The sequence below is a fragment of the Nicotiana tabacum genome, chromosome 9 (assembly GCF_000715075.1).
Source record: "Nicotiana tabacum cultivar K326 chromosome 9, ASM71507v2, whole genome shotgun sequence".
Classification (NCBI taxonomy): domain Eukaryota; kingdom Viridiplantae; phylum Streptophyta; class Magnoliopsida; order Solanales; family Solanaceae; genus Nicotiana; species Nicotiana tabacum.
In genome coordinates, this window is record NC_134088.1 from 11,588,844 (window position 1) to 11,611,218 (window position 22,375).

Here is a 22,375-nt window from a genome sequence, read left to right on the forward strand (position 1 = left end):
CGAAATTCGACTGGTCCTATGACCAGCAGCAGGTCTATTTCTCCCATGGTGTCTCTCTTGATACCATCGAAAGCTCTTACGCAGACATTGTTGGGTCGGATTCTTCCGGTCCCAATTTCCATTCTCTGTAGCGTGGAGAGCGGGCAAATGTCAACGCCTGAACCTCCATCCAACATTACTCGCTTGACATAGTAGTCCTCGCATTTGACTGTTAAATGCAAAGCCTTGTTGTGTGCTGCTCCTTCCGGGGGTAGATCTTTCTTGCTGAAGGAGATTTGGTTGACGGTGAAGAATCTTTCTGTCATTCGCTCTAATTGTTCAACCGAGGTTTCAACCGGCACATATGCCTCATTCAGGGTCTTTAGTAAGATATTTTGATGCTCGGCCGACCTTTTCAATAATGATAGCATGGACACCTGCTCAGGGTGCTTGCGCAGCTGATCTATCACTTCGTAATCCGGCATCTTCATTTGTTGGAAGAACACTTCCGCCTCTTCAACACTCACAGGCTTCTTCGGAGGAAAGCGCCTTTGTGTGGCGTTGTTCAGTTCTTGGGTATTTGAGTACCCTCTAATGAAAGTATTTTCCGGAAGTTCTCCCACGACCTCTTTTCCTTTGTACATCACCAAGGTCTTTTGATAATTCCACGGCACTGTGGTCGGGTTGGTCATTGGCTTTTGTGGCACGCGTCCGATAACCACTGGCTCATTCAGCCGAGGCGGTTGAATCGTCCCCCGGACCACATAGGCCCCTTTTGGCACATACATAGGTTTTGTCTTTTTGATCCCGGATCTCTGCGTCTTCTCAGCTTGACCTCGCGGTACGTAAAGAACTCCGCCCTTTGCTGGTACCACTTTCTTTTCCACCTTCTTTTCAGACTTGCTCTCTGCGACCTTGGCCTCCTCCCCTTTTTCTGATTTTTGGTCTATTTCAGGCCTCTTCCCCGTGTCGACAATGGCAATTATGGCTTTCAAAGCAGGGTCGAACTCTTTGTCTTCACAAATCATGCCGATCAACGGCCCATTATTGTGAGTGGGCAATGGATTGTTTGTTACATTCGGGATCTCCTCGTCCCTTAGCACTATTTTCCCCTGCTCTATCAAATTTTCGACCACTCTTTTCAATGACCAGCAGTCGTTTGTATCATGTCCCTCGGCCCCTGAATGATAGGCGCATCTGTCTCCGGCTTTGTAAGAAGGAGATGTCGGGTTTTGCCTTGTTTGAGGGATGGGTTGCAAGAAACCCAACTGGACCAATTTTGGGAACAAAGTTGAGTATGGCTCACCGATGGGCGTGAAAGTCCGCCGTCGAGGTGGCTCTTGGGGGCGGTAGTTATTCTGCGGGGATTGTGGGTTATAGTGGTTGCGGTAGTGAGGCTGAATTCTGGGAGGTGGAGCTGGGCCTCGGTTGGCTTGTTGTGGTGGATGGTTATAAGGTTGGGCATTCATGACCATATAAGGTTGATGAGCATATGCCGAATTTGAATGGGGGTAATAGTGTTGTGGGGCTCTTTCCGGAAAGTGGGGCCTGGGATGACGATACTCCCTTGCTTCAGAGGCTTCCATAGTCGTTTCTTCTTTCTTCTTCCCCCTTGTTGTTCCTCCAGACCCGCTTTGGACGGCCTGGGAGGTTGCCCTTATGGCTGCTTGACTCAAAATCCTTCCCGTTTTCAAACCGTTCTCCACCATCTCTCCAATCTTGATCGCTTCCGCGAATGGCTTACCCATGGCCGACATCATGTTCTGGAAATAGTCAGACTCTTGAGCCTGGAGAAAGGTAGTGACCATTTCCACTTCATCCATGGGAGGCTTCACTCTCGATGCCTGTTCACGCCACTTAATAGCATACTCTCTAAAGCTTTCTGAAGGCTTCTTCTTCAAATTTGAAAGAGAGTTTCGGTCTGGCGCAATGTCGATGTTATACTGGAATTGTTTTACAAAATCTCTGGCGAGATCATCCCATATATGCCATCGGGACATTTCCTGATCCATATACCATTCCGAGGCTATCCCTACTAAACTTTCCCCAAAGTATGCCATTAGCAGTTCTTCTTTTCCGCCGGCTCCCCGCAATTGGTTGCAGTATTTCTTAAGATGTGCAATGGGGTCACTGTGCCCATCGTACTTCTCAAACTTGGAGGTCTTGAAACCCGTTGGTAGGTGTATGTGAGGAAACATGCATAGGTCGGCGTAAGAGACGCTCTTTTGCCCGCTCAATCCTTGCATATTCTTCAGACTTTGCTCAAGGCTTCTCATCCTTTTGGCCATTTCGTTTTGTTCTACAACTCTGGGGTTCTGATCCTGCCCTGGTACAAGCTCGCATTGAGGTGGTAGAGGATTAGTACTGGTAGCAAACCTATTTGGTTCCATTGAGAACGACGGTGCTTGGAATGTAAAAGAGGATGAGTCAAGGCTTGGCTTGTATGTGGCAGGCTGTGCCGTAGCTGGGCAAGGCGATGCAGTGAAGATGTTCATGCTTGCATCATTGGCCGACATTCGGGGATGAGGCTCAGAAGGTGATCCTGCAGAGAAGGCGGAGGTGGCTGGGTACCCAAATGGGGTGGCAGGGTAATTTATGGGAACATTAGAAGTCCCACTTAACCTGGAGAATAGTTCAGGGAATCCGGGGATGACACTTGGCGGCTCTTTCCCATTGTTCCAATCATCCAACATTTCCAACATGCGGAGCCGTAGGATCCTATTTTCCTCCGTAGTTGCGGATTCAGGTGTGAGGACGGCTGAGATTGAGCTCTCCTCAGAGACGGGGACTGTTTGCAATGGAATTTCCGAAGACATTTCCACACTTCCTTTTGACCTGGTGAAGTAAGTGTGAGTACTGCTTCTGGTCCTAACAATAGGTAGTTGAACACCTCTCCTTGATCTCGTGAAGTATGAGTGCGAGGCCAGACTTTCACCAAACCAACCGTCTTTTCAAAAACCCTGGGAAAAAATGCTCAATGACAAACGCACGGTTAATTCTGCAGCAAATAATAGATAGTTAATCTCACGTTGGGCATGATGCACCTATGCAGTTAAGTGGATTACTATATGTTTGCTACGAGAGCATGCGTCATTCCGGCATTTTTCTCTTATTAGTTTTCCCCTTTTTTTTCTTTTTCTTTTCTTTTCTCTTTTGTTTTCCTTTTATTCCGGCATTTATTAGTTTTTCCCCCTTTTTTTCTTTTATTATTTTTTTTATTTTTGCAGTAAAAGAAATGCGACCAGATCCGATGAGGATTGCCTACGTATCACGATGCCTACGTGAATCAGATCATTACGTAGTTCGAAAAACACAAATGGACGTAAAAGAAACAACCTCTTCATTGTTGAAATGTTCTATTACAAGCTACATTCTGCAAAAGAAAAAGCAAACTTGGAAAATGAACCTAGACTCAAAATAGACTGAAAATCACCTTGATGAAAAAAACAGGCAGAAGATGCTACAATACAGGTTTGACCTATGAATGCATTATGGTTTTAAAAATTGGTCTCCGCGGGGCATCGTTCGGCCTCGCCGCGGTCCTAGGCGTGAGATCCCTCTCGAGTTGCTCCAGCTCGTGCATAGTCTGCTTGACATAACCCATTACTGCCGAGAGGACGGTAGCGCTGGACATGTTCTCACATCGTAGACATCGTCTGGTGATGGCATGGGCAATGGCATTGATCCTATCTCTGGTTTGCTTCTTCTTTATGAGTAGGTGCCTTATCTGATCACTGCTCGTCTTGAATACCTGTGAGTCCTGTGTGTGCTGATCCCTCAACTGTCGCACTTCTTCCTTCATTTGGGCCAACAAGTCGTAACAGTATCTACTCTCCATTTGGAAATCCCTGGCCTGCTTAACTGCTTTAAACTCAAGTGCAGCCATTTCCCTTTTTATTTTGGAAACAGCCTTCTCGTGATCACGTTTCAATTGGTTCAAACATCGGCGATGCTTATCTACTCTTGTTTCCCACCGTGCCTTGAATTCTGTCATGACCTTTTCGGATTCTTCTAACCTGTCTCGCCATTCCGTGATCTCTCTTTTCAAACCCTTTATCAACCGCTGGTCTGACTGACTTCTGGGTTGCTCATCAAGAGACAGTCTCAATTTTTGGACTTGGGCCTTAAGTTCTTCATTCTCTTGGATCAACCTATTCTTTTCGCTTCGAACTGCCGCGATTTGTACGCTGTTATCGAATTTCAAACTATCTATTTGTAGCTTCAAATTGCCAATCTCTGCTCGATAACCTTTCTCTTTTGCTAACCAGTTCCATTGCCCTTGGGATGATTCTACGAAATCTTCGAGATGCGGCCTCTTAGCCGGTCTTTCGTAAGACAGGCTACCTCTAAACCAAGCGTGATATCCTGGGGCAACTTCCCCTTTTGCCGTGTCGATCACACAAGTGTTTGCTGTCAGATGTTGGCATTCACTCCAGATTTGGCGAACTTCTTCTTCAGGGAAATGACCGTGCGGACTGATTTCGATCACTTGGGTACTCAAATCTTCATCTTTCGGTACCACTTGGTACCTCCCAAGTTGCCTCAAAACCCGATACGGTGCATAGGGTTGGATACTTTTCAGTCCCATCAACAGAAAGTGAGGCCGGGTTGCCGGCATGTATATGATTTCCTCGATAGGTGACCATCCGAGCGTCCATTGGATTTGGCTGGCAGTGAGAGTTCGGAGAAATGAGGTCCATGATGTGACTCCCTCAGGTAAATTGAGCCCTTTGATTCTCGTGTAGAATTCTCCAATACAAGTTTTCTCTGGCGAACCATAACCCACAAGTGAGGAGCGATGACATAAATGATCGGTCATCCATACTTGCAACAGTAGGTTACATCCTTCGAAGAAGTCACCCCTGGCTCGACAAACAGTGAGAGCCTGGAAAATGTTAGCCATAATCATAGGCGCCAGAGTACTTTTATCTTGGGTAAGCAAAGTACTGACAACCCCAGTTATTCTTAGATCGATGTTGCCGTCCTTCCTTGGGAACACTATAAGACCTAAGAAAGCCGTCATGAAAGCCAATTGCCTGTGTTCATCCCATTTTTGCCGGTTTCCTTTACTACATAGTTTGAAATCCGGCTTATTGAACCCACCCTCATGACCGTATCTAGCATACATGAGATGGAGACTGCAGAAGCCTTTGGCAAGATCTGGATGGTGAAATGTTCGGGGTATTTTCAGAAAGTCCAAAAATCGGTGTACCGTGACGGCTCTAGGTGCAATCAAGTACTTGAACCTTAACGGAGCTTCATCACCCCCAATGTATCCCGCTACTTCCTCCAGCGTCGGGGTGAGTTCGAAGTCTGAAAAATGGAATACATTGTGCGCCGAGTCCCAGTAAGTGACCAATGATCTGATAATATCACCCCGAGGCTGAATGTCTAGTAAATCCGGGAGATTTTTCAGATATTTCCTCACTTTGCCTTGCCCCTCTTTGCCTAAGTCGTTCCACCATAATCGCAACTCAAAAGGGATCTTGGTCATTATTGAAAACGATTCATTTTGTATCGTGCTCATCCTGCACATTTATTTAAGGCGATAAACTTTATTAGACTCAAAAAATTAAAATTATCTAGATTTTTTGAAAACGGGAGGTTGGACCCGCCGAGGGTTGCCTACATATCTCACCCCGTGCGAGAATCAAACCGGCGTAGTTCGGTCATATCGCGAATAGAAAAATCAAATAAACCTAGTAATCAAGAATAAGCATTTTTATTGTTTTTGGAGAAAGATAAATACTAAAAATATTTTTTTTTTGTTTTTTTTTAAAAGGGTATTACAAAAGAAACAACACATTTTTGAATTATGAGTTTTCCATGTTTTATTATTTTTTTTTTGAAATAAATACCCTCTTTTTTTTTAAAAGAAAAGAAACAATTTTTATATGTTTTTTTTTAATCAGACTAAAAGGCAACTTTTGGTTTTATTCTTTTTTTTTTAGAAAAATTCCGACGAGGTTTCGACACTACTTGGACATTGGTTTTATTTTTCCAAAATAAGTAATTATCTCCCTACGCTGCTATTTTCCCTTTTTTTTAGAAACCGATCAACATGCGGAACCGAAGCAAATAAATGCGTAAAACAAATAAGATGCAGCAGGGTGGCCTTTTCATTTCTGGTTGCTTGTCCTAGACGGACCCAACCCCTGTGTTGAGCCCCCTAAGTCAAATGCAACATGATGCAGATAAGCGTTCCTACTAGGGATCCGGCGTGAAGTCGAGTTATACTAGATTTAAACCTTGGTATTTGTTCTAGACTGTGTACCCGAGCGGACAACTCGAGTCGAGGAGGGGCAACTTACCGGGAACCAAAAGGTCGTCCGGCTTCGTAACTTATCCGTCCTCTTTCTTATTTCGAGTATTGACACTAACAGAATAGGGAGTCTCGACCAGCGAGCTTCTCCCCGGAGGTGAAGAGAGAAGGGTTTCGGCACAGTTTATATACAGTTCAGATAATATCAAAGCAGTAAAAAAAAAACATTGCAGCACGTTATGTCAAAACATGTAATAAATATCAGATAATAAAGCCAAATATAACAATTATTCTAAGCTCGAATTCTTGAACCCTGAACCGGAGGTTCTGGGTATTAACTCCCCAGCGGAGTCGCCAGAGCTGTCACACCTCCTTTTTGCGCGCCCGCCCCGAAGGGTTAAATGCGCGAGGGGAGTTTTTCCAATTTAAGTGACAATATTCGAAATGGGATTATTTATTTAATTCAGAGTCGCCACTTGGGAAAGGTTTGGCTTTTGGTGTCCCAAGTCACCGGTTTATCTTGAATCCCAAATCGAGGAAATTTTCGACTTTTCCAAATGAAGTCTGCGAACCAGAAATTCTAAGTAAGGAATTCTGTTGACCAGAGGGAAGGTGTTAGGCACCCTCGAATCCCGTGGTTCTAGCACGGTCGCTTAAATTGTTGTAATGGCTAAATATCTGATTTAAATACATGTTATGACTTACGTGCTTTTATTAAGTTTAAACCGCTTTTATTATTATCATTTATTTTTATAGAATTGCAACGTCGTGAAAATGCATCTCGAACCACATCACAATCAATGCACCCGTAGTTGTTAACACATTTCGACTCCGTTGAGATTTGAATTTGGGTCACATCAATGTGCACCCGAATTTAAGAACATAATTTACTTAAACCGTGCCTGAAAGTCTAGCGCGTTATTATTTTTGAGAAGGCCATGAGATTCACTAAATGGCCTAGCCCGAATTCTAAATATTATGATTAGTTGTTGAGGGCCCCGCAATTTGCATATTTTTTTTTATTTTTGGCGAGGCTCGTCTCATTATTTTTAGAAGGGTATCCTACAGTGACTACATTTCTATTATTTTATTTCCAGAGATAGAAGAAAGAAAAATGTATGCTAATATATACTTTGGCCTAAACCCGACTCCTATCAATTTCTGATTAATTACTCATAAAGTGAGAAAACGTCATGCCTTACAAGAATGTTTTGGTCGAATAAAAAGATTACATATGAGATTGATGAAATGCAATACTTAATCCGAACATTTCTTAAGTTGAACTTACTAAACTTATTTGGACTAAGTTAAAGGATATACTGGCAAAGTAAAATGCTTATTTTGACAAGAAATCATGCATGAGCTAACGAAATACAACACTTAATTCCGAACATTTCTTGAGTTGAATTTAACTAAACTTATGTGGACTAGTCTTAAAAAAACTAAATGAAACAGAAAACAGTATTGTGTAAAGTCGAAATATGCATACTTATACTAACAGACAATTGTCGAGCTCAAATACAAAGGGGTGAAACTCAGTCGGCTATCAGTATACTCTTTTGAACCATTGAAACATAAGCTAAATCAATTTCCACAAAGCCTGTTAATGTACTATGGATATTACAGCAAATGCTTGAACTTCTTCAACCTTTTTCATTTCATGCTTTCAATACTGTTCCAATTACATCAATATGGGACTTGAAATGTGTACCTGAAAATGCTGAAAGTGCAAAGGAGAAGAAGAAGAAGGTGGGAATCAGCAGCAGCAAAAGGGCAGAATTAACAGTAGCAGCAGAACAAAAATGCAGCAGCAATAGCGAGCAAGATAGCAGCAGCAATCAGAACAAGCACAACAGAAAGGATTCTGTTGCGAGATGGAACTAGAGTTGAAGGAGAAACAACTCGATGAAACAACACACAGTGTGATGGCAACAATGCTCCAGACAATCCAATTCCGGAATATACCAAATGCCACAAAACACTAACAATAATCTCGATTGAATTTTAGGAGGAGCAACACTGCCTAATGTATTGACAATAGATGAAGTTCAGACAAACGAAACCAAATTTCTGATTTCCTAATCTGTTTTATCTCTTTCTTGCTCTTTTTCTATTTCTGTCAACTCTCCCTTTTTCTTTTCTATTCTCACAGTGTATGTATATCTTCTCCAATCTTTTACCTTCAGAAAATCCAGTCTCCTCTTAAACTCCTCCCCTCTCCCTCTTATAGGCCTCAACACTATCCCTTTTAAACAGCCTGTTCAGACTATTACCATAACCCTCCCATGTGCCTTTAAACTTTTCAGTTCCACTTTAGTTAATTAGGTATAAAAAAACCCCATCATTCACTGGCAGATTTAGCTTTTCCATTTTATTTAACTAAAGCAAGTATGGGCAGTAGGATATGTTGACAGCATATGCTGTCAAACCATTTTAAAATTAAACAAAGGACCTTTATGCAGGCCACAGGCTGTGCACAAAGCACATGAGATGCACCAATGCACATGCTGTGCACGAATGCACATGCCTTCCAATTCAGAATTTAAACCAAACAAATCTTTTTACATTACTGATCAATTCAAACAACTATAAGTAAGCAAAAACTGGTTCTTAATTGACTCAACAAATGCTTAGCAGAAGTAAATCGATTTGTTGTTGTTCGGACAGTTGAAATTAATTGACGACACATGTCGACTCGACTATATTAGCATTAACATACACAATCGTAGCCAAAAATCAAACATTTAAACATGGGACACATGACTCGACTTATACTGATTAAGCAGGATTATACTTTGAGGAATCAGTTAGTCAGTACAAATTTGGAATACAACCAATACACATGTCTTATCAGAATAGGATGGGAGGGATTCAGACAAACACAGAGGTTCAAACAAAGTGGACAAACAAAAGTTGATAAAATTAAATCAAATATGAACAGTCTTTTAAAACAAATCACACGGGCTAAAAACAAATAAAGGAAAGAAAACAAGACTCACCTCAAATCTTTTTAAGGAACAAAAAAAATCCACTGGTGTTTGAACAGACCTTCTTTAAGGTTGAATGGACTTTTAAACGAAGTGTTTCTCGGATGAGAAACATCTCGATTAAGGTCCATTAGACCTTAATCTCTTCGTTTTGAACAAAACACGGAACATGCACAGGAAAAACTAGAGTTCAAAAATTTAGATCTGGGATTCGTGTTTCCCTGGTTAGATTCGGACCAAACCAAGTATGGTTTGGTCACGAGGAGGGTCCGGGGAGTGTCTGGTATGAAACTGGGGTTGGTTGGGTTAGATCGAGTTTTGACTCGAATCTTTAAATGAAGATTCGAGGACCTGGGGGGTGATTCGAACCAAACGGTTAACAGGTCTATGTTCAGGGTGGTGAGAGGGTTCTATGGTGTTCAAGTGGAGGTCACCGGCGTTCAGGCCGCCGGGGTTTTGGTGAAGGTGTGCAGGGGCGGCTAGGGTTTGAAGGGGATGGGTTTGGTGAAGACGAAGGCGGGGGTGTTGGCTAGGGGGGCAGGGTAAGGATCTAGGCTTATATAGTTAGTGGGTGGGTGAACCTCGACCGTTAGATCAATCTAGATCTACGGTCTGGATCTGAAGGCTTAAATGGAAACGGTGTCGTTTTGAGGGTTTGGGTTCGGTCCGGGTGAGTCGGGTCGGGTTTGTTAGTGGGTACGGGGTGTGGGATCTTGGCCGTTGGATCAGTTTGGTTTGAATGGTTGAGATGGATCGGCCTTGAAACGACGTAGTTTTGGTGTTAAATTACGTCGTTTTGTATCCTGGGGGTGGGCTGTTCGGACTAGGGGTTTGGGCTGTTCAATTGGGCTCCAGATTTTGAAATGGGCACGGCCCAAATTCATTTTATAACAAATTTTGTCTTCTTTTTCTTTATTTCTAATTTCCTAAATACACAAACTAATTAAATAAAACCAAGCACCACTAATTAACACTTAACATATTTATTTCACGCGGATAAAATGTTAAAATTAGGCAAAATTAAACACGGCAACAAATCAGGACAAAAGAAAAAAATGCGTATTTTTGTAATTTTCCATCTAACAAACGGGTCATGGTTTAAATTATGCATGACACATACATTTTTAATTCTTTTGGAGCGATTGTCGCGTAAAACAAAAATCACGTGCTCACAACCTTGATCGTTCCCAGTTGCTTTGTTGCGTCTTCATTTCTGTTGCGAAGTCCCGCCATTGATTTGATTCAAATAGCGAAACCCTCTAGACTGCTCAGGCTTGTATTTCCAGATTCTGTGATGATTTGCCTCATAAGGCTTTTTTTTTTCTTTTTTTTTTCTCTTTTTTTTTGCTGTCCCATTTTGCTTGGAGATTCTCAACGGGGATTTTATTGGAGGTATTCTGTGGGGATTTGTACAAAAGGAAGCTCTGTGGGGGGAATATTTACAAAGTGGATTCTTTGTGTGGATTTTTGTACAACGGGGCATGCTGGGGATTTGTTTCAAAGCGGGCTTTCTAGGATTTGTTGGGGTAAGCTTGTTGGGGAATTTTTACAAAGGGACTCGCTGGGGATGTGATGGGGATTTGTATCCCATTTTTTTATTAACAAAGGGAAGACCCTGTGGGGATCTGTACAAGAGAAAATCTGTGTGGATTTCGCTGGAGCAGACCTTTTGGGGAATATTTACAAAGTGGATTCTTTGTGCGGATTCGTACAAAGGGAAACCCTGTGGGGATTTGTCCGAGGAGGACTTGCTGGGGAAATTTCTCTCTTTCCTCTTTACTTCGAACGCCGTCAAAAATCATGATTCTTCAGGTTTAGACAGACGTACCAACGAAACGAGGTGTTTTCCTTCATGAAACGGAATTCCGTGCAACCAAACCTGCCACCTGGGCTTTCCGGTATATCTATAACTTGGGGTTAAACATGAAAGAGATTTGAAGAAAAACAAAGAAAAGAGAAAACGAATTTCAGAAAAGGAGTATCGCCTTCGGGACGAGAAAGACTTATCTGAGGAAGACAATGCTGGCTTTAAATGGACATGACATGCTTTTTGAACTGGACGCCTGATCTTCAATGAACTTGCGTTTCTTGCCAAACCAAAACGGATCTGTGATTCCAAACCGGTGGAACTTTGCCAAGATCTCCTTGGGGTGGAGTCATTCTTTTCGGCCAACAGTGCCCTTTTGCGGGTTTTCGCTGGCTGACCTCTCTCATTTCTCTTCCTGTCATCGCTTGATAGCACTCTTTGCGAGTTTTTACTAAACAAGCTCTCTCATTTTGGTTTCTCTACTCCCGTCGTCTCGCGGTGCCCGAAGGTTTTCACCAACGAGACTCTCTCATTTTATCTCTCAATTTAAAGTGTGTCGGTCTCCATTCGTGACGCTTATTGGCTTCCTGCTATCTTTGGTAATTAATCTGAAGGCGCGTGCTTGGTAAAGAGAGGTAGATGATACTAACTTCTAAACCGCTCGACGTGCCCCGGTTTCAATTTCAAGGTAAATGGGATTTTATTGTTGGTGTGACTGAACCTCAGGGAGAGGCTGCCTACGTATCCTTTTGGAATCAAGTCAAACGTAGTTCAGGCCTCAATTAATGTTTTTTTTTTGTAAAGTCGCCGAAGGGATGTGTCCGGCTCAAAGGGCTTGTAGAGAGAGTCGGTAGTGGGAATAAAACCTTCAGCATTTCAAATGTGTCAGGATCGCCGAGGCGTCACTCAGACGTAGTATCTCTTGACTGCATCCGCATTTACTGCTGTTTCGGGGTCATTTCCTTCGATATCACCTAGATACAATGCTCCTCTCGGCAATATTTTTCTGATGATGTATGGGCCTTTCCAATTTGGAGCAAATTTCCCTTTCGCTTCCTGGTGATGTGGCAGAATACGCCTCAGTACCAGCTGGCCTACTTCGAAATTCCTGGGTCGGACTTTCTTATTGTAAGCGCGGGCCATTCTTCGCTGGTACAACTGTCCGTGACAAACCGCGGTCATTCGCTTTTCATCGATCAAAGTCAATTGCTCTAACCGAGTCTTGACCCACTCGCTGTCTTCGATTTCTTCTTCGACAATGGTTCGAAGCGAAGGAATTTCTACCTCTGCCGGTATTACAGCCTCGGTCCCATAAACCAAAAGATAAGGAGTTGCTCCTACTGACGTGCGTACCGTAGTGCAATACCCCAATAATGCAAATGGTAACTGCTCATGCCACTGTCGGGAACTTTGGATCGTTTTCCTCAAAATCTTCTTGATGTTTTTGTTCGCCGCTTCCACAGCACCATTGGCCTTCGGCCGATAAGGAGTAGAATTCCTATGTGTTATCTTGAATTGCTCGCATACATCTCCCATCAAGTGACTGTTCAAGTTTGCTGCGTTATCTGTAATGATAGTCGCAGGAATACTGAAACGACAGATAAGATTTGAGTGTACAAAATCCACTACAGCGTTTTTAGTGACCAACTTGAGAGTGACAGCCTCTACCCATTTTGTGAAGTAGTCTATGGCAACCAGTATAAATCTGTGTCCATTTGAAGCCTTTGGCTTGATTGGTCCAATGACGTCCATGCCCCAGGCGACAAATGGCCAAGGCGCAGACATGGGATGCAGTTCTGTGGGAGGTGCATGAATCAAATCACCGTGCACCTGACACTGATGACACTTCTGAACGAAGCTAAAGCAGTCCTTTTCCATGGTCATCCGGTAATAACCTGCTCGAAGGATTTTCTTCGCTCAGACATACTCGTTCATGTGAGGTCCGCACACACCTGCGTGTACTTCGTGCATAATCTTTCTCGCCTCCTCAGCGTCGACACATCTTAGGAGGTTGAGGTCCGGGGTTCTCTTGTACAACAATTCACCGCTCAGAAAGAAACCACTTGCATGTCGCCTAATGGTTCTCTTTTGATCTCCAGTAGCATGCTCGGGGTATTCTTGTGTCTTTAGGAACCTCCTGATGTCGTGGTACCAAGGTTATGTATCTGCTCCTACCTCGATTACGTTGCAGTAACCGTGTCTTTCCTTGATTTGGATTTCCAAAGGATCGATGTGGGCGTTGCCCGGGTAGGGTAGCATTGAAACCAGAGTAGCAAGTGCGTCCGCCAGTTCATTATGACACCTCGGGATATACCTGAACTCTATTGATGTAAAGCGCTTGCCGAGGTCCTCCACATGCTGTCGGTAAGGGATAAGCTTGACATCCCGAGTTTCCCATTCACCTTGGACTTGCCGGATAATCAGGTCAGAATCTCCCATAATCAGTAAGTCTTCGACATCCTGATCGATTGCCATATGCATGCCCATGATGCAGGCTTCATACTCAGCTGTATTGTTTGTGCAAAAGAAACGCAGTCTAGCTGTGGTGGGATAATGCTGACCAGAAGGTGAAATCAAAATTGCCCCGATCCCTACACCTTTGGCATTTACGGCTCCATCAAAGAACATCTTCCAAACATGAGCGTCCTCCGAGACTACTTCTACGGTGTTTACTTCTTCATCTGGAAAGTAGGTACTCAATGGCTGGTATTCCTCATCGACCGGATTTTCGGCCAAATGATCTGCTAACGCCTGGGATTTCATTGTCATGCGAGTGACATAGATTATGTCGAATTCAGTAAGCAAGATTTTCCACTTGGCCAGTCTCCCAGTAGGCATCGGTTTCTGAAATATATACTTCAAGGGATCCAACCTGCTTATGAGGAAGGTAGTGTGGGCTTGGAGATAATGTCTCAGCTTTTGAGCAACCCATGTCAGAGCGCAACATGTTCTTTCCAGCAGAGTGTATTTGGCCTCGTAGCCGGTGAATTTCTTGCTCAAGTAGTAGATTGCTTGCTCCTTCTTTCCGGTTATGTCGTGTTACCCGAGGACGCAACCGAAAGAGTTCTCCAAGACTGTCAGATACAAGAAAAGTGGTCTCCCTGGCTCTGGAGGGACCAAAACTGGGGGATTCGAAAGGTATTCTTTGACTTTATCAAAGGCTTCTTGACACTCAGTTGTCCATTTGATCGCCGCATCTTTCCTTAACAGCTTGAATATGGGCTCACACGTGCTTGTCAGCTGGGCAATAAATCGATTGATGTAGTTCAACCTGCCCAACAAACTCATCACGTCTTTCTTCGTTCTCGGGGGAGGTAGATCTCTGATGGATTTTATCTTAGTTGGATCTAGTTCGATACCTCTCCTGCTTACGTGAAGCCCAAAAGTTTGCCCGACGGAACTCCGAAAGCACATTTGGCTGGGTTCAGCTTCAAGTCATACTTCCTTAATCTCTCGAAGAATTTCCTCAAGTCTTGGATGTGATTATCCTGCGTCCTGGACTTGACATCACGTCGTCCACGTACACCTCTATTTCCTGATGCATCATGTCATGAAAAATGGCAGTCATGGCTCTCATGTAAGTAGCCCCGGCATTCTTCAGACCAAACGGCATGACCCGATAACAGTAGGTGCCCCAAGGCGTGGTGAAGGCAGTTTTCTCGGCGTCCTCTTCATCCATCAATACCTGATGATACCCAGCGTAACAATCTACGAAAGACTGTATTTCGTGTTTGGCGCAATTATCAACGAGGATGTGGATGTTGGGCAGTGGGAAATTATCTTTGGGACTTGCTCTATTCAGATCTCGGTAATCTACACATACCCGAGTTTTCCCGTCCTTTTTCGGTACTGGAACCACATTTGCCAACCACGTCGTATACTGGACTACCCGAATCACTCCCGTTTTCAGTTGTTTGGTGATCTCCTCTTTAATCTTGTCACTGACCTCTATTTTGAACTTTCGTTGCTTTTGTTGAACTGGGGGACAATCAGGATGGATCGGCAATTTATGATCCACTACATCAACACCTAGTCCCGGCATGTCATCGTATGACCAAGCAAACACGTCTTTAAATTCAAAAAGAAGTTGAATTATCGCATCTCGCGTTTCCTTGTCCGTGTGAATGCTTATTTTGGTTTCCCGGATTTCTTCAGGAGTTCCTAAATTAACCGGTTCGGTGTCATTTAGATTTGGTTTAGGTTTATTCTCAAAATGTTCCAACTCTCGGTTTATCTCCCTAAAAGCTTCTTCTTCATCATATTCTGGTTCTGGGTTCATTAATTCACAGTTGAATAGCTCGTTGTGATCTGGACGTGAAGTCCGCAAACATGTCATATTTAAAGCCGCATTATTATAACTGAAAGGAAAGATAAAAGGAAGAATAACAAAAATCAGAACAAAGGAAAAAATGGGAAAGCAAATGACGATTTTTTTTATTTTCTACGGGAAGTTGGAAGACAACAATGTTTACAACTTAGAAATTCCAAACAACAATTGAAAGGAAGAAAACGTTCAAATTATGTCCTGGAGATAACTTGTGACACAGGAAAGGTGGTAGGACAGGTCTACCCGGACTTCCGTCTAGTCCGGAATGGCGTGGCCTCCCAGTTTCGAAGCTTGGCGTTCGGCCCCACGTACAGCATCTCAGCAGTGCTTGTGCCTTCACCTGGTTGAACCATGTGAGTCTCGTAGAGCATTTCTCTCATTGCCCCACATATCTCCTCGATTTCCTCAGCTGTGAAGACCTCATCGTCTTCTTCTTCGGTGTATCTTGGCCTGATGAAGGTTTCATATAAACCCGGCAATGGTCGAGGTAACTTCCAAACCTCATATTTCCTTTTCTTTGCCCGCTCTTCATCTTCTGGAGTGGGTTTGAAACCTAGTCCAAATGGTTTCTTGGTGGTCGGCAAGGTGATAGGTTCGGTTATTCCCTGCAGGGTTCGTCCAAGCCCTTTCCCTGGCCTAAATCCGTGCCGGATCATCTCTTTGGCCACCATAACCGAGGCGTTAGACAAGAAAGGCTGGGGGCAGGGTATTCCCTCTTCATGCTGCTCTGTCAGTACAATCTCGAAAGCTTGATAGACCGTATATTCGCTCCCTTCTCTTGGTTCAAGATATGGGATGGATGGGTCCCGATAAATAGCATGCTCATCTTCTCCATGGACCACGATTTCTCGGTCTTCGTACTCAAACTTCACCATCTGGTGAAGAGTGGAAGGCACAGCTCCTGCCGCATGGATCCAAGGCCTGCCGAGGAGAAAATTGTAGGATGTATCCATGTCGAGCACCTGGAAGGTTATTTCAAACTCGACTGGTCCTATGACCAACAACAGGTCTATTTCCCCCATGGTATCTCTCTTGATGTCGTCGAAAGCCCTTACGCAGACATTGTTGGGTCGGATTCTTCCGGTCCCAATTTCCATTCTTTGTAGCGTGGAGAGCGGGCAAATGTAAACACCTGAGCCCCCATCCAACATTACCCGCTTGACATAGTAGTCCTCGCATTTAACTGTTAGATGCAAGGCCTTGTTGTGTGCCGCTCCTTCTGGGGGTAAATCGTTCTTGCTGAAAGAGATTTGGTTGACGGCGAAGAATCTTTCTGTCATCCGCTCCAGTTGTTCAACCGAGGTTTCAACTGGCACGTATGCTTCATTCAGGGTCTTCAGTAAGATCTTTTGATGCTCGGCCGACCTCATCAACAATGATAGCATGGACACTTGCTCGGGGCAGTTGCGCAGTTGATCTATCACTTCGTAATCCGGCATTTTCATTTGTTGGAAGAACACTTCCGCTTCTTCAACGCTTACAGGCTTCTTTGGTTGGAAGCGCATTTGTGTGGCGTTGTTCAGCTCTTGGGTATTTGAATACCTTCCAATGAAAGTATTTTCTGGAAGTTCTCCCTTGACCTCTTTACCTTTGTACATTACCAAAGTCATTTGATAATTCCACGGCACTGTGGACGGGTTGGTCATCGGCTTTTGTGGCACGCGTCCAATAACCACTGGCTCATTCGGCCGAGGTGGTTGAATCGTCCCCCGGACCACATAGGCCCCTTTTGGCACATACATAGGTTTTGCCTTTTTGATCCCGAAGCTCTGCGTCTTCTCAACTCGACCTCGTGGTATGTAAAGAACTCCATCCTTTACCGGTACCACTTTCTTCTCCACCTTCTTTTCAGGCTCGCTCTTTATAGCCTTGGCCTCCTCCCCCTTTTCTGGTTTCTGGTCTGTCTCAGGCCTTTTCCTCGTGTCGACAATGGCGATTATAGCTTTCAGAGCAGGGTCGAATTCTTTGTCTTCGCAAATCATTCCGATCAGCGGCCCATTATTGTGAGCAAGAAATGGATTGTTAGTCACATTTGGGATCTCCTCGTCCCTTAGCACTATTTTCCCTTGCTCTATCAAATTCTCGACCACTCTTTTCAACGACCAGCAGTCATTTGTATCGTGTCCCTCGGCCCCTGAATGATAGGCGCATCTGACTCCAGCTTTGTAAGAAGGTGACATCGGGTTTTGCCTCGTTTGAGGGATTGGTTGCAAGAAACCCAACTGGACTAGCTTCGGGAACAAAGTAGAGTATGGTTCACCGATGGTCGTGAAAGTCTGCCTTCTAGGTAGTTCCTGAGGGCGGAAGTTATTCTGCGGAGGTTGTGGGTTATAGTGGTTGCGGTAAGGAGGCTGATTTCTGGGAGGTGGAGCTTGGCCTCGGTTGGCTTGTTGCGGCGGATGGGCATAAGGCTGGGCATTCATGACCATATAGGGTTGATGAGCATATGCCAGATTTGAGTGGGGGTAGTAGTGTTGTGGGGTTCTTTCCGGAAAACGGGGCCTGGGATGACGATATTCCCTTGCTTCCGAGGCTGCCATGGTCGTTTCTTCCTTTTTCTTCCCTCTTGCCATTCCCCCGGACCCGCTTTGGACGGCTTGGGAGGTCGCCCTTATGGCTGCTTGACTCAGAATCCTACCTGTTTTCAGACCATTTTCCACCATCTTTCCAATCTTAATTGCTTCTGCAAACGGCTTTCCCATGGCTGACATCATGTTTTGGAAATAGTCAGACTCTTGAGCCTGGAGAAAAGTAGTGACCATTTCTACCTCATCCATGGGAGGCTTCACCCTCGACGCCTGCTCACGCCACTTAATAGCATATTCTCTGAAGCTTTCTGAAGGTTTCTTCTACAAATTCGACAGAGAATTTCGGTCTGGTGCAATGTCGATGTTATACTGGAATTGTTTCACAAAATCTCTGGCGAGATCATCCCATATATGCCATCGGGACATTTCCTGGTCCATATACCATTCCGAGGCTATCCCCACTAGACTTTCCCAAAAATATTCCATTAGCAGTTCTTCTTTTCCGCCGGCTCCCCGCAATTGGTTGCAATATTTCTTAAGATGTGCAATGGGGTCACCGTGCCCATCGTATTTCTCAAACTTTGGGGTCTTGAAACCCACTGGCAGGTGCACGTGAGGGAACATGCATAGGTCGGCGTAAGAAACGCTCTTCTGTCCGCTCAAACCTTGCATATTCTTCAAACTTTGTTCAAGGCTTCTCATTCTTTTGGCCATCTCATTTTGTTCTGCAATTCTGGGGTCCCGATCCTGCCCGGGTGCAAGCTCGCACTGAGGCGGTGGAGGATTAGTGTTGGTAGCGAACCTAGTTGGTTCCATTGAGAACAAGGGTGCTTGGAATGTAAAAGAGGATGAGTCAAAGCTTGGCTTATACGTAACAGGCGGTGCCGTAATCGGGCCGGGCAGTGTAGTAAAGATGTTCATGCTTGCATCGGTGGCTGACATTCGGGGATAAGTCTCAGAAGGCGATCCAGCAGAGAAGGCTGAAGTGGCTGGGTACCCAAATGGGGTAGCAGGATAATTTATGGGGACATTAGAAGTCCCGCTTGACCTGGAGAATAACTCAGGGAATCCGGGGACGACACTTGGCGGTTCCTTTCCATTATTCCAGTCGTCCAACATTTCCAACATGCGGAGTCGTAGGATTCTATTTTCTTCCGCAGTTGCGGATTCAGGTGTGAGGACGGCTGAGATCGAGCTCTCCTCGGAAATAGGGATTGTTTGCAACGGAATCTCTGAAGACATTTCCACACTTCCTTTTGACCTGGTGAAGTAAGTGTGAGTACTGCTTCCGGTCTTAACGACAGGTAGTTGAACACTTCTCTTCGACCTCGTGAAGTATGAGTGCGAGGCCAGACTTTCACCAAACCAACCGTCTTTTCCAAAAACCTGGAGAGATTTCAACGACATACGAGTGGTAAATTCGAAATAAATAACAGATAGGCAACCTCACGTTGAGCATGATGCACCTATACAGTTAAGTGAATTCTACATGTTTGCGACGAAAGCATGCCTCATTCCGGCATTCTTTTTTAGGCTTCCCTTTTCTTTTTGTTTTTTCTTTTTGTTTTTTTTTTATGTTTTTATTTTTGCGGTAAAAGTGTGACCGGATCCGATGAGGATTGCCTACGTATCACGACGCCACGTTAATCAGATTATTACATAGTTCAAAACACAAATGAGCGTAAAAGAAACACACCTTTTATTGTTGAAACGGTCTATTACAAACTACATTTTGCAAAAGAAAGAGCAAACTTTAAAAAATAAACCTAGACTCAACCTAGACTAAACAAACTGATGGGAAAAACAGGCAGAAGATGCTAAGATACAGACTCGACTTATGAGTACATTATGGTTTTGAAAATTGGTGCCCGCGGGGCATCATTCGGCCTCGCCGCAGTCCTAGGTGTGAGATCCCTCTCGAGCTGCTCCAGCTCATGCATGGTCTGTTTAACATAACCCATCACTGCCGAGAGGACGGTAACACTGGTCATGTCCTCACACGTAGGCATCGTCTGGTGATGGCATGGGCAATGGCCTTGATCCTATCTCTTGTTTTCTTCTTCTCTATGAGTAGGCATTTTATCTGATCGCTACATATCTTGAATACCTGAGAATCCTACATATGCTGATTCTTCAGTCGCCGTACTTCTAACTTCATCTGGGCTAATGAGTCATACCAGTATCTGCTCTCAATTTGGAAATTCCTGGCCTGATCAGCTGCTTTGATCTCAAGTATAGCTATCTCTCTCTTCATTTTGGCAACAGTTTTCTCGTGGTCGCGTTTCGATTGGTTCAAGTGTCGGCGATGCTTCTCTACTCTTATTCCCCACTGTGCCTTGAGCTTTGCCATAATCTTTCCTGATTCTTCTAAACCATATCGCCATTCCGCGACTTCTCTTTTTAAACCCTTAATCAACTGCTGGTCTGATCGACTTCTGGGCTGTTCATCAAGAGACAATCTCAATTTTTGGATTTGGGCCTTAAGTTCTTCATTCTCTTGGACCAATTTATTCTTTTCGCTTCGATCCGCCGCGATTTGTATGCTGTTATTGAATTTCAGACTGTCAATTTGTAGCTTCAAATCACCGATCTCTGCCCGATACCCCTTTTATTTTACTAACCAATTCCATTGCCCTTGGGATGATTCTCTAAAGTCTTTGAGGTGCGGTCTCTTAGCTGGTCTTTCGCAAGACAGGTCGCCTCTGAACCAAGCGTGATACCCTGGGGCAACTTCCCCTTTTGCTATATCCATCACACAAGTGCTTGCCGTCAGATGTTGGCACTCACTCCAGATTTGGCGAACTTCTTCTTCGGGGAAACGACCGTCTGGACTGATCTCAATCACTTGGGTACTCAGATCTTCATCTTTCGGCACCACTTGATATCTCCCAAGTTGCCTCAAAACCCGATATGGTGCGTAGGGTTGGATGCTTTTAAGTCCCATCAACAGAAAGTGGGGCCTGGTTGCTGGCATGTATATGATTTCCTCAACAGGCGACCATCCGAGCGTCCACTGGATTTGGCTAGCAGTGAGAGTTCGGAAAAATGAGGTCCATGATGTGACGCCCTCAGGTAGATTGAAACCTTTGACTCTAGTGTAGAATTCTCCAATACAAGTCTTCTCGGGCGAACCGTAACCCAAGAGCGGAGAGCGGTGGCATAAGTGATCGGTCATCCATATTTGCAACAGTAGGTTACATCCTTCGAAAAAGTCGCCCCTGGCTCGACAAGCAGTGAGAGCCCGGAAAATGTCAGCCATAATCATAGGTGCCAGAGTACTTTTATCTTGGGTGAGCAAAGTACTGACGACCCCAGTTATTTTTAGATCGATGTTGTCGTCCTTCCTTGGGAACACTATAAGACCTAAGAAGGCCGTCATAAAAGCTAACTACCTGTGTTCGTCCCACTTTTGTCGGTTGCCTTTACTACACAGTTTGAAATCTGGCTTATTGAACCCGCCCTCATGACCGTATCTAGCATACATGAGATGGAGACTACAGAAACCTTTGGCAAGATCTGGATGGTGAAATGTTCAGGGTATTTTCAGAAAATCCAGAAACCGATGTACCGTGACGGCCCTAGGTGCAATCAAGTATTTGAAGCTTAACGGAGCTTCATTACCCCCAATGTATCCCGCTATTTCCTCCAACGTCGGGGTGAGTTCGAAGTCTGAAAAATGAAATACATTGTGCGCCGAATCCCAGTAAGTGACCAATGATCTGATAATATCGCCCCGAGGCTGAATGTCTAGTAAATCCGGGAGATTTTTCAGATATTTCCTCACTTTTCCTTGCCCCTCCTTGCCTAAGTCGTTCCACCATAATCGCAACTCAAAAGGGATCTTGGTCATTATTGAAAACGGTTTGTTTTGTATCGTGCTCATCCTGCACATTTATTTAGGGTGATAAACTTTTATTAGACTCAAAATTAAAATTATCTAGATTTTTTTTAAGAGATTTTTTTTTTTTTGCAAAAACGGGAGGTTGGACCCGATGAGGGTTGCCTACGTATCTCACCCCGTGCGAGAATCAAACCGGCGTAGTTCGGTCGGATCCAAATAGGGGAAACAAAAATAAAGCCCTTTAAAGAAAAGAAGAATAACTGTTTTTTTTTTTGTTTTTTTTGAAATTTTGTTTTTATTTTATTATTTAAAAAGAGACCAAGGAAATATTTACACATTTTAAACCTCCTCTTTTTTTTTTGAAATTTCGAAAATCTTTTAAAGAGGTGCTACAAATGAAACAAAAAAAAATTATTTTGATTTTTTTTTTTTTTTTGATTTTGAAAGTGATTAAAAGGAATAGTCAAACTGAAAAACAAGCTCTCTTTTTTTTATCATTTTTTTTTATATATTTTAGAAAATTCCGGTTAGGTTTGACATTACTCGGACATGGTTTTTTTTTTCAAAAGAATAAGTAATTATCTCCCTACCCTGCTATTCTTTTTTTTTTGAAAAGTTTTTGGAAACCGGTCAACATGCAGATC